The 11,659-nt window shown below is 45.7% G+C and overlaps 1 non-coding gene across 1 annotated transcript; it reads right to left on the bottom strand.

Annotated features, from left to right (window-relative positions):
* Positions 1–3,084: 3,084 nt before the first annotated feature.
* LOC116150942 (uncharacterized) lies at positions 3,085–9,658 on the bottom strand. Its single transcript, XR_004134783.2, has 3 exons — positions 9,500–9,658; positions 7,628–7,707; positions 3,085–6,934 (listed from the first exon to the last, which is right to left on the bottom strand). It is a non-coding gene; the product is annotated as an uncharacterized LOC116150942 (transcript).
* Positions 9,659–11,659: the final 2,001 nt, after the last annotated feature.

Genomic DNA, 11,659 nt, shown 5'->3' with positions numbered 1-11,659 from the left:
AAGAAACAAACAAACAAATCAAAACAATGGAGCAAATCAGAGTCCCAGCCATTCCAGCCTTGTCTTAGTCACTGCCTCGAACCTGGCCTGCCCTAAATCTTGATGTCTGTGAAAGATCATGTGAGTCCTCTGCTCAAGGCATTTCAAAGACTCCCTTGTCTGTAGTATAGACTTCTCTCTCTGGTCCTTATCGTAGAGTGTACATTCTTCTCCGATCTGGCAAGCAGCTCTGTTTCAGTTGCAAGTGAGAGAAGCACAACTCAGTCTAGAAGGTAAACTTCAGGAGAGCACTGTTTACCGCTCTCAGTCCAGACCCTAGAATGCTGCCTGGCATCTAGAAACTTCTCTATGAGTATTTGGTGGATGAATCAAGTGAAATCAGCTTAAATAAAATAGAGACAGGCAATATGTGCTCCGGACCTGGGTTCAGAGGCTTAAGCTAAGTCATTTGCCTCTCTCTCTCTTTCTCTCTCTCTCCCTCCTTCTCTCTCCTTCCCTCCCCCCCCTCCTGTGTTTCCAAGTGCTTCTGTGTGCAGGCTGCTCTTACTCTCTCCTGCTGAAGATGGATTTCCGCCCGGTGACGGACGTGGTAGAGCTGGGTGAGTGAGGGCACAGCCACATACAGCTCCAAGCTTAGAAACTGCAGGAGAAAGACTCTCTCCATTCCAGGATTTAACCCCCACCCCCCAAACAGAGACGTATTCTCACTGGTTAGGCTGGAGTCACATAAGCTTTTTAGAGCACAGTCACCGTGGAAGGGAGGCATGGGAGACTACGGGATTGGCCTGACCTGGGTCATGTGCCTGGCGGAAGGCTGCAGCACTTTCCTGTGATTGGCAGCCCTTCCAGCATCATGTGACCGGCTGGGGAGCAGTAGTTACCAAAGGAAAGAGCAAGGCAGCTGTTATCAGAAGTCGAGGACCCTGGTACTGGCAGGAAAAACAAACAAAAGGCCAAATGTCTAGAGACGAGTGCATAAATCGTCCCTCGGAATGACACTGGAGTGGGAGTCATGGGGCAGCCCCCAGGGGCCTGCAACAAACTTGAAATGATTTTAAGGTCTCAGTTTTATCTTTTTGTTTTAACAGAAAATCAGTGCTTTAAATGACTCACCCTGGAATCAAATCTGTGCCCTAGGAAGTTGTGCCGTATGTATTCTGTGGCTTTTTGTACCCTTGGGACACTGTCTTATCCCCTGTAGGGTCTGCATAGCCCATGCTGAGAAGCTAGACTTGACCATAACAGTTTCTCCAGACCCACCTCCTGACTACCCTAGCGCCACACCACATCCATCCCTGCCTGTGCCTGCCTGGCCATTGTCCCCTGCCCAGAAGGCCCTCGCCTGTCCCCCCTGCCTCTTCCGGCCCTGCCCTCCACTTTCAGTGGTTCCCATCGGGTCCCACGTCCTTTATAACATCTTCCTGGGTGGCTCTTTCTGTCCTGTAGACACAGTGTATTACAGAGGAAAGAGCCCTTGAAGATCAAGATTCAAGTTCTAATGTTGCCACCAACTCTCTGCACGACCTCCCTGCAAGTTATTTCCTCTCGGCAACTCGGTTTCCTCTTCCGTAAAATGAGGGATTGCACTGACCCTGTTAGCAAAGGGCAGCTCCCAGCTCCTTCTGCGCCTGCCCCCGCCCCGCCCCCAGCCCCTCCTGGCACAATCCCAACTAGGAGGGGGACTCTCTGTACTGGCCAAATTCTAGAACATTTTATTGGTTCAGAAAATCAGGGGCCAGAGCATTTTTTTTTCTCTGATAAACGAAAAGCATTTATGGTCAGTGCTTATGTTAAGGATTCTCTTTCTCTCTGTCTCCCAGCTGGACCCGAAACCTTCCATTGAGGAAGAGGGCCCTCCCACACCCTTCCCCTATTGCACACTCTTCGTCTAGCCTAGGCAAAAGGAAGACCCTGGATAATTCAGCTGAGCAAAGCAGATTCTGTGTATAGTTCGCCCCGGCTCAGAAGGTCAAAGCCCCAGCTCTGTACCCGGTGGCAGACAGAGGATGGGGTTAGCAGTTCAGTATCACGCTCACCTGCCTCTCTCCTGTCCTCTTCTCCTCCCAAAAGTACAGCGCAGAGCTAGGCACCCTGAAAATGTGCTCTGATTGCTAGAATGTGGCAGAGAGAAATGCTTATGAAAGATTAAAGAGGGGCACACCCATTTTCTCAAAAGGACATGTTTGGTTGTGTGATTATTTCTCCTGAAGCAGGATAAGGGCATGGCACCCAGAAATTGGAAGAACATTCTCAAAGTCTATTTTTGCCTCACAAGTGCAGCTTCTACTTTCTTTAAATATATGATGGATGTATTGTGAAATGAATGTTTAGTAATGTGGACTTGCTACAGAGTGCAAATGAGTCTTTGAGGGCGGGGGGAACAGTTTTCCCAGAGCGCTTCTAAGAGGATGGGAGGAACCCTAGTCCCCTTCTAACATGATGTCTCTGTTCAAATCAGAGCAACTGAGGCACGTTCAAACCTTGGTAGGGGTCTTGTCAGGCTGTGAGCCTGGTGTGTCTCCAAATGCCCGCCTCTCTTAACGGAACAGGGAAAGCTTAAATTCGGATGGCACGTGTGTTCTGCAACACCAGGGCTGCCTGGGAGGGCAGCAGAGCTGCTGGGGAGATGCAGGGGGCTTTATCTGCAGCTGTGAAAAGTCAGCCGAGTGGGATGAGACTTTCTGTAAGAGGTTTTTCTGACTCAGGCACGTCCCAAACTGGCCAACGTGTCTTGAGGCCCCGGTCAGCAATTTAAGTCCCGCAGTCCTGAATAGCTCCCAGAGGAGAAGCAGACCGTTTCAATTTTCTATACTTCTTAAAGTTTGACTTTGATTAGACAGGAGATAGCAGTCTGTGTAGCAATACTACTATTATTACTCTGTCATGGTTATATTTTTAAATTATACTTTCTCTTTCCTTTGCCAAGAGCAAACGATAACATACATTTGCACCACAGAGCCAAGCCAAGCGGTGTAGGTTTCACCCAGACAGGTTGGAAAATGTATCCTCGACCCATTGCTGCCCTAATAGAAAGTCTTTCCCCATCCCCAAGTCCCCATTATTTAATAAAATAAATACAAACTCTAAAAACATAAAATAAGTTTTATTATTGCTATAAAAGTAATGCATCTTGTTTGTACAAGTATTACTTGGAAAATACATAAAAGTATAAAGAGAAGAATAGATACAATCTATAATACTAGAACCCAGAAAAGGCTCCCACTAAATTTTGGTATGTTACTTCCTAGCCTTTTCTCTAAATATTGATACAAAACTATGGATGCAAAATGTTCCCAATACACTTATATTACATATTCAGGAACATATTGCAAAAATAATTTTGTACCTTCCTTTTATCACTTTATCACATCACAACCCACAGATAACCATTATACAATTTTTGCTTTATTCCCGCCAGCCTTTTATCTGTATATTGATACAAAACCATGCATGCAAAATGCTCCCAATATATTTATACTGCATATTAGGAACACATCGCAAAAATAGTTTAGCATCTTTCTTTGATAAACTTTTGGTATCCCTCCTCCTAGCCTTCTTTCCATATTATTGATACAAAACTACGAATGCAAAATGTTCCCAATACATTTATATTACATATTAGGAACACATCGCAAAAATAGTTTAGCATCTTTCTTTGATCACTTTTCATATTGCAACTCAGAGATAACCACTGTTAAAGTTTTGCTTTATTTCCTCCCAGCCTTGTGTCTATATATTGAAACAAAACTGCATGCCGAATGCTCCCCATATACTCAGATTGCACAGATGGGAACAGTGCAAAAAAAAATTGGCATGCTTCTTTTATCACTAAATATTTCAGCAGAAGCCAATTCTCATGTCATTTATTAGAGGCACCATATTTTATTTACCCAATCCTTTGTTGTTGGTCATCACGGTATTTCTAATTTCTAGTCTTAAAAATACTGAAATGAGCATCTTTCATGTATTTTTGTTTTGTGACTTTTTGTTCACGGGGGTTTCCCGTCTTTTCTGGACCACTTACATTGACATAACATACTCAGGATGACCCGATGTCTTCAGTGCTCACAGTTCGTGTTTTTCTGGTTGTTTGCTTGAGCATAAATTCTTTAACATTCTAGCATGAATATCAAATCTTATGCCTTAAATAAGTTTCAATTCATTAAAAAGAAATTTAAAATATAATTAAAGACAGAGTCTGAACCCCCACCTCCCATTAAACTATTAAAATACAACTCATCCCCCTGTTTGCGCCACAGCCACCACTTTCTTCCTCGCTTAGGGCCCACTTTTCTCTGACCTTTTCATTGGCTGGTCTTGTAATACTTACCAGTTGTATCGCCGTGAAGATGAGCGGCTCCCAGACCTTTCAGTTATCAATCTGTCACAAGTGCACAGTGGTATCTCGTGACATGATGATCCCCGAGATGTCTGAGGTCTGTGCGTCCTGGACCCAAAATTGCTGTCTCACCCATGACCCCTGAAGACTTTTGAGAGAATTATGTTTGACAACATAACAAACAACACGGCATAACAAAAAGCATACTGGAAAAGCAGAGAGAGAAAAAACTTTAGCTTGAATCCCATCACCTTAAGCAACGAATATGTTTGTTTTCTACGTTCTTTCCAGTTTCTGCGCCTATACAGACCTGCTTGTCAATCATGGTGGCCAAGTGACTATGTGTTCCTGATTTGTAAAACATGGTATCATAAACTTTGACATAGTCTTTGACATAGTCTTTAAACTTATTATTTGTAACGGTTGAAAGATTTCATTGAGTGAGTGACTAAATTAAGTTAACCCCTATGGTTGGACATTTCATCTCTTTCCTTAAAATTAATTTAGTTGAATCTATAGAAAGTATCAAATATGGGCCAGAGATTTTTAAATGATTTTAAATCATGCTTTTTTTGGTTTGTGCACATCCACGTGTACACAGCTGGGTAATTTACTGTCACTATTTAGTCATCCCGGAGCCATTCTGGAAGCGTCCAGGGTGTAGGTAAAAGCTCATTTTATGACAAATCAGTTTCACCTCTAATTTTTCTAAGCAAACTAAGTCAACTCCATTTCCTGCTCTAGTCTCTACTGTGTAGTTGGTTCTGATTAACAGGTAATAATATAAGAAGCACAACACGAAGCCTGGAGGAAGAGGCACCAGACTCGCCTTGGACAAATCCTTAACCTCCGGAAGCCCCAGTTTTCTGGTCGGCGATTGTGTTTTTGACTGCCTTATGGGATTTATCTCTCAGGGTTTTTGCTATGAAAGCATTTGGAAAAGCATGATACAAAAAGCAATATGTTGGGATTATTCTGATTCTGATCGTTGGCGATTTTTATGATCAGGACTTTAAAAAGTCTGGTCTTGGGACAACAGTCTGGTCTTGAGAGCAGGTGGGGGTGGGGTTGGGGGACAGGTGAGGGAGCTGCTTTGGGAGACTCATGCTTTAAAGCAATTGGGACTCTTGAGTACATTGCTCTGTTCTCAGCTCCCAGGCTAACGGAGGCCGGGAGGGCAGGGCCACCACCCAAACTCCCAGGAGCTGCTCAGTTTCTAGAGCTCACTAGTGGAAGGGGAGCACTCCGAAGCTGAGCCGCCACCGGAAATGGAGGTCTTCTCAGGGTTCCTCCCTAATGGCTCAATTTACTGTCCCCACAGGGGTCCAAGCCTTTCTCAACTAGCCAGAGATCAGCCATGGAGCGGGGGAGGGAGGTAAAAGCTGCAGATAGGTGAAATGTTCTGAAAGAGCTAGCAGATCTTTGTTCACTTACTGAGCAGTGACTAATGGGTGGGGATGAGTGGGGTTTAGGGTGGCAGGGAGATACGCATTTGCTATAATTGGTGCATATATTGTTTTTCCTTTAAGAGTAACGTAATCATTCTAAATATAAATGCATATCTCAAGTTCTAGGGTTATGAGGACAAGTTACACCGTAGGCTGATGGGAAAACAGCTCTAAAACTTTATGCCAACTTGGATATAGCGCCCGACTCTCGTTTTTAATTCCTATCCATTAACTTTTATTGATCTTCAAAAAAATGTTTTTTGGATTTACTTTTATTTTTATCTTATGCCATCTCTCAGGAAAGCTACCTAGAAGTTAACCCCCACCTGTGTAGGGTGACTTTTTCTCCAAGTGTTGCTCTGAGCCTGACAGTCCAGGATCAGGGAACAAACTCTGTCCCCGGCTGCCCCATCTGCCTTGATGATTTGATAGGTATGGCGTTTTTCTTTTTTAAACAATCAGCAAAATAATTTGCACTTCAGAGTCCTTAGTAGGTCTTTTTTTAATTGGACAGTTGCCCATATTAATGGAAATCAAAAGCATCTTACAGTCATTTACTCTCCCAGCACTAGAGTATATCCAACTAGTTTCCTGTTTGGGGTTCCACTATAGTGCTTGTCTGTATGCACGTATAAATTTTTACAGAGTTGCAACCACTGCTTTTTTTTTTTTTGTGGCCCTGGTTATTGGCATCTAGTTTTCCAAGTAATATTGACACACATCTGTTCAAATCAATTGACGCTCCCATCATGACTGACTCATTTGGCGGGAAAAGCAAGTTTACATGCCAATTGGAACAAAGAAGTGTGGGTATAAGGGAGCAGCAGGGAGAGAGGAAGGGTGGGAGAGGGTTATTTCGACTTACAGATCATAAAACATTTTCCAATAACATTTTTAAAGGATGTATAATATTACACTGAGTGATTGATTATATTATACCCCATGTTGTGGGACACTTGGGTGGTTTTTAATACCTAGTGAGTTTAAAATGCATATAAATTACAGGATTTGAGAGATGATTGTGTTTTCTTGAAACAGGAGTCTTCTGTGTCCAGATCCCGGCCAAGGGTGTTGATGTAGTGTTCCTTTGTTGGGGGGAAAAAAATCAGTACTGCTAACTGGAGAAGCTGGATACCTTCAAAAAATCCTGTGATTAAAATATTTTAAAATTATGTTCAATTCTAGATTATAAAAGGACCCTATATATCTTGTCCCACAACTTATAGACATGTGGAATTGAAATTTAGAACTTGACTCAACTTTTCCTGGTTTAAGGGCCACATCTGTCTAATAAACTGAATACAATGCTGTGAACACGCAGCTTCCTAACAAGTAACATGTGTTGGGGGAAATGAGAGAACAATGGAAAGGTGCCTCCTTGAAGGTGGCAACGTTGGGTCAATTAATCGGCCGACTATAAATTGATTCATTTTACACGAGTCTCCCGCACATTATGATGCACATTTAGCAATGTTGAAAAACAATTTGAAAGAATACCTTAGAGAGAGTTGTTAAAGAGAATTTATAGTCTGGAACGAATTGCCATCTTCTTAATTGACACGGAACTCTTTGGCTAAAATATTGCTTTATTCACATTTTTGTCCTTGGAGGAAAATCTAGGCACACTGCAACTTCGATCGTGTGAATAATAATGCAAGGTGAATGTTTTAAATCAGAAAAGGGCACTACGCAGTCAGAGGGCTGCATGGACGCCCTCAAACTCCAGGCATTTTGGGGTCCCGGGGCCAAGGGCCGCAGTGCATCTGGAAGGCCACACCCCCCAGTCAGGAACCCAGCTCCCGCCCTCTGCCCCTCGCCCTTAGACTGCCCACTCGCTCACCTGGGTCCTGCTGGAGGGAGCCGGATGGTGCTGGCGTGGTCCTCTCGGAGGGTGGGCGCCAGCTGCTGCGGGGCCTCCTTCTGGCTCGAGGGGACCCGTCCAGAGTGGGGAGAAAGGGAGAAGGGGAGCTGATGAGAGGCAGGAGGGGAGCCTCGAGGTGCCTCCCCGCACCCCAAGTGCAAAGCCAGCGTGGGTGTGGGAACCTGTTCGCCGTTCGGGTCTAGAGATTGCGGGCCTGAGGGGCCCCAGGCCAGCCGGGAGCCAGATCTCAACTCTCGGGATCGAGGCTGGGTCGGGGCTGCGGAGGCCAAGGGGAGCCGGCCGACCCCAGGCAGCGGGGTGACGGCGCCCCCCCCAGCCCCGGGAGCCCGAGGGTCCGACCCGCCCGCGCCCGCCGGGGCGCAAGAGTCTGGGAGAGCACGCGTCGGGGTGGCCAGAGCCTGAGTCCCCGCTCTGCACTGCTTGGGACCCTGGGCTCCCTAAGCCCAACCTCATCTGGGGATCCCACTCCTGGTTCCCGACCATTTCAAGGCAGCCCATCCAGATCAGAGGGGTTTTCTTGTATTTGGTTTCTTTTAGGATGACAGCGTGGAAAGGATTCCACACCTCCTATCCTCTTGGCCAATAGTCCTTGACCTGCCCAGGCTCTGGGTCAAACCAAAAATCTAAAGTGATTTTCACCCGCAGAGACCTCAGCTAGAGAAGGAGCCCTCTCTTATCTAAGCCTGCTGTCACGCTCCTAGCCGACTCGGGGCCCCCAGTGAGGGATGGAGGTGGCTTTCCAGGTTGACAGACCTGCAGCACTAATTAGCAATGATGCCCAGAGTTTTGGAGGCATGATGGTGCTGCCATTTTCTCAGGAACTGTCAAGCCAGCGCCCCGCCAGTGGGGCAATACCTTGTGTGAGGCCCCTGGGCGACAGAAGTGGCCTTGGGGCAGCGCCTCCGGGGTGGAATTCTGGGATAAGATTTGGGAAGATAGGGCAAGAAGCAGCTTGAAACGCAGAGCCTCATTCTGAAGCCCCCCCCCCCCCCCCGGGGTCCCCGCGCTCCCTGCGGGCCTCAGATCTGGCAGGTCAGCGCCTTTCCACACCGCCTGGGATTCACTGCCCCCTGGGATTCACTGGCCGTGGCAAGGCCCCAACGAATCTCGAGGGAAACTCCCCTCAACACAGCTAGGGGGACAGTGGGGAGGGTGTCGAGAAGGGCCAGAAACTTTCATCTTTCCTGGACTCCAACGTTCTTTCCACAAGCAGGATGGGAGCCCTTTACCAGGAGCCCGATAGCGGCCTGGGGACTGGACACGGCGGGTCACCTTCCGGCCTCCCCTTACTCTTTTTCCAATAGCCCACCACCACCACTTAGTTGTTGGGGCTTGAATGTAGTCTGTCTTCGTTTTTGTCATGTGGGTGATATTCTAGGTGATCAGGAGGGATTTTTTTTTTCTCGTTTAAATCTTACCCAGGCAGGGAAAGGAGTGCTAAAATATAGTATCTTTTCTGACTATTTACATATTCAAAGACGTGCAAACGGTGGACAGGGCACAAACGTGCCTGGCCCAGTTCTCGCTGCTGGGGCGGACTCTGCAGGCGCTGCACTAGGACTTACCTGGTGGGTGGGCCCGTGCGGGAGTCCCAGCCTTGCCCGGGCAGCAGAAGCAATACTCCAGAGCACCAATCGCCCACTGCAGTACTGTTCCCGCTGCTAGGGCACGGCTGAGTGCGGGGCGCCGCGTCCCTCCTCTGCGGTGCAACCCCTACCCCCCCCCCAGCCCCCGGGGAGCCGTGGCGCCCTCCCCCGACTATGGCGGTACCTCTTAGGCGGGGAAGGGCGCACAGGGAAGAGGAAGAGACGCAAGCCACTGCCCACCTACCTGCTCCAGAGCTCTCCTTGGCAGCCAGCGCCCCTTAGGAACGCACGTCCAGCAGAACTCCCTCTTCCAACTTCCTCTCGAGGGGGTATAGCAGCGCCTCACGTTTTGAACCGTTTAAAGCACTTCAAAACATGAATTGCTGCTGCATCCCCTCGGAGTTAACGAAGGGGGTTGCTTTGGGGTGCCTGCAGGTGGAGAAAGACAAGGTGACTGGAAAGGTAGCCCCATCCCACCCCGCCCAATGGTGAAGAATCAAGTAAAACGTCGTTCCAAATCGACCAAGTTTTTGGAACTTCGTTTGATTTCCAGGATCGGCAGGTGGAGTGAAGAACGTGATCAATTCCCCTCCCCCTCCCAGAGCATGAATCTTGGGGAAGTGTGGTGGTGAAAAGCAGAGGGGTGAGAGGGAGGAATTAGGGTGGAAAAGAATCTTACGTCTGAAAGTAAGAATAATAAGATAAAATAAATTGAGGCCGTTTGGATCACTCTTGCCAGCTTCAAAGTCTTAGTGAAACTTCTTCCTCATACCTGCTATAAATCGTAAGTCTCACTCAATGTCCCCATTTAAAAAAATAACTTTTCGTTTATTGACTTAAAGATCACTAAAATGTCTCTGGCAGCTTCAGCTGATTTTAACACTTATGATGGCTGGGAAATATAGATCCATCCATACAAGCATCAGATGTCCTCTTTAACTCTCCAGTGTTTCACTCTTAGAGCAAATGTCCTGCTTTAAAGCTTTTTTAAAGGTATTAAAGAATGAGAGAGAACTGTCCCGGGATGAAATATCTGGGTGTTTACATATGAAACATTACTCAAACTTATTTATAAATACTTTATAACTTTCAATGTCACCTATCAAAACATAAATCAAAAAGTTTAAATACTCGATGTCAAATCACTCCTTCCTGTCTCAAGCAGTTCCAAAGAAACCCTCGTCCTGAAATGGCCGGCACTGTGCATACTCCTTAATGATTAACCCATTAGATACCACTTTTTTTTTAAATGGACACACATTAGCAATAAGTTACATGCCTCCTTCCCCACACTGTTTAAACGAAAACAGTCAATTAAGCATAGAACAAAATACCCTGTAACCCTCAATCACAAACCTAAAAGTTAAAACAAGACCAGTACAAAGCTTGAATGGTTTTGAAAATTAAAATACCTTTTAATACAAGTAATAGACACTCAAACTATCCAGGTCTGCTAAGTGTTTCGGTTCATTTAAAATTTATATCGATTTTTCAAAGCCAGTACAATGGATATTGTGTCTTGTTTATTAGTTAAAAAGATGTGCAGAGTATTTAATGAGACTAAGGGCAAAATTCCTAACCCCAGACTGAGATCCAGTGTTACCAAGTGCACTACTTATGTCACCATAAACTGAATTAGTAATAACTCCACTCCCTAAACTGGGACATACATTTAAGTGTCTCTAAATTCCATCTTGTTTTGGCTATGTTTTTACAAACAACTTTGACTTTTGGGATTAGTGTAGAAAAACGTCCTTGGTTGCCCTTAAAAAGAAAAAAAAAAACATGTTTAGCAAATGCACAGTTATACCTTAAAACTCCACAATCTTCTCCCATTTAAGTATGTTCTACACAAATATGTGAATCATCACATCAGACGTTAAAGTCGCCCCTAATTTAATATTTCCTTACTTGACTACTTAGAAAAACAAAAGTTCATTGGAAATAGCAACGGTGTCAAAGGCGAAGGTCCCTTCCAGATTGCCCTGCAAACTCACTAGAATCGAATTCATTTTGTACTTTTCATTTAATCCCTTTCTTCTCTCCTAGTGACAGTACAACGACTTACATTCCTAAAAAACCACCTCGCTCCCCCAGTTTATGGATTTCCCCTTAGACTGAAATTTACTTACGAAAAAAGGTTACAAAGAGGCGTCTTGTCACTTCAGAAGACGGTCAGTCGCAGATACAATAGACAAAGAATCGATACTTTCGAGTTGCCCATAGCCCCACCCCTCCCTTCTGAACTGAACTGTGTTTGGCCAAATCATTTAAGAGCCAAAGAATCCGCCTCTTCCTCTGTTCATATTTTACAGCGTTTTGTCTTAATTTTGCAGATGCCTCCCCCCCCCCCACCAAACACAATGTACCTTCCCTCAGCGCATTCGTTGCCAAACTTTCCCAA

This window comes from Camelus dromedarius, chromosome X, assembly GCF_036321535.1.
Source record: "Camelus dromedarius isolate mCamDro1 chromosome X, mCamDro1.pat, whole genome shotgun sequence".
NCBI lineage: Eukaryota > Metazoa > Chordata > Mammalia > Artiodactyla > Camelidae > Camelus > Camelus dromedarius.
The sequence above is the reverse complement of the archived record's forward strand: the minus strand, read 5'-3'. Positions and strand labels throughout refer to the sequence as shown.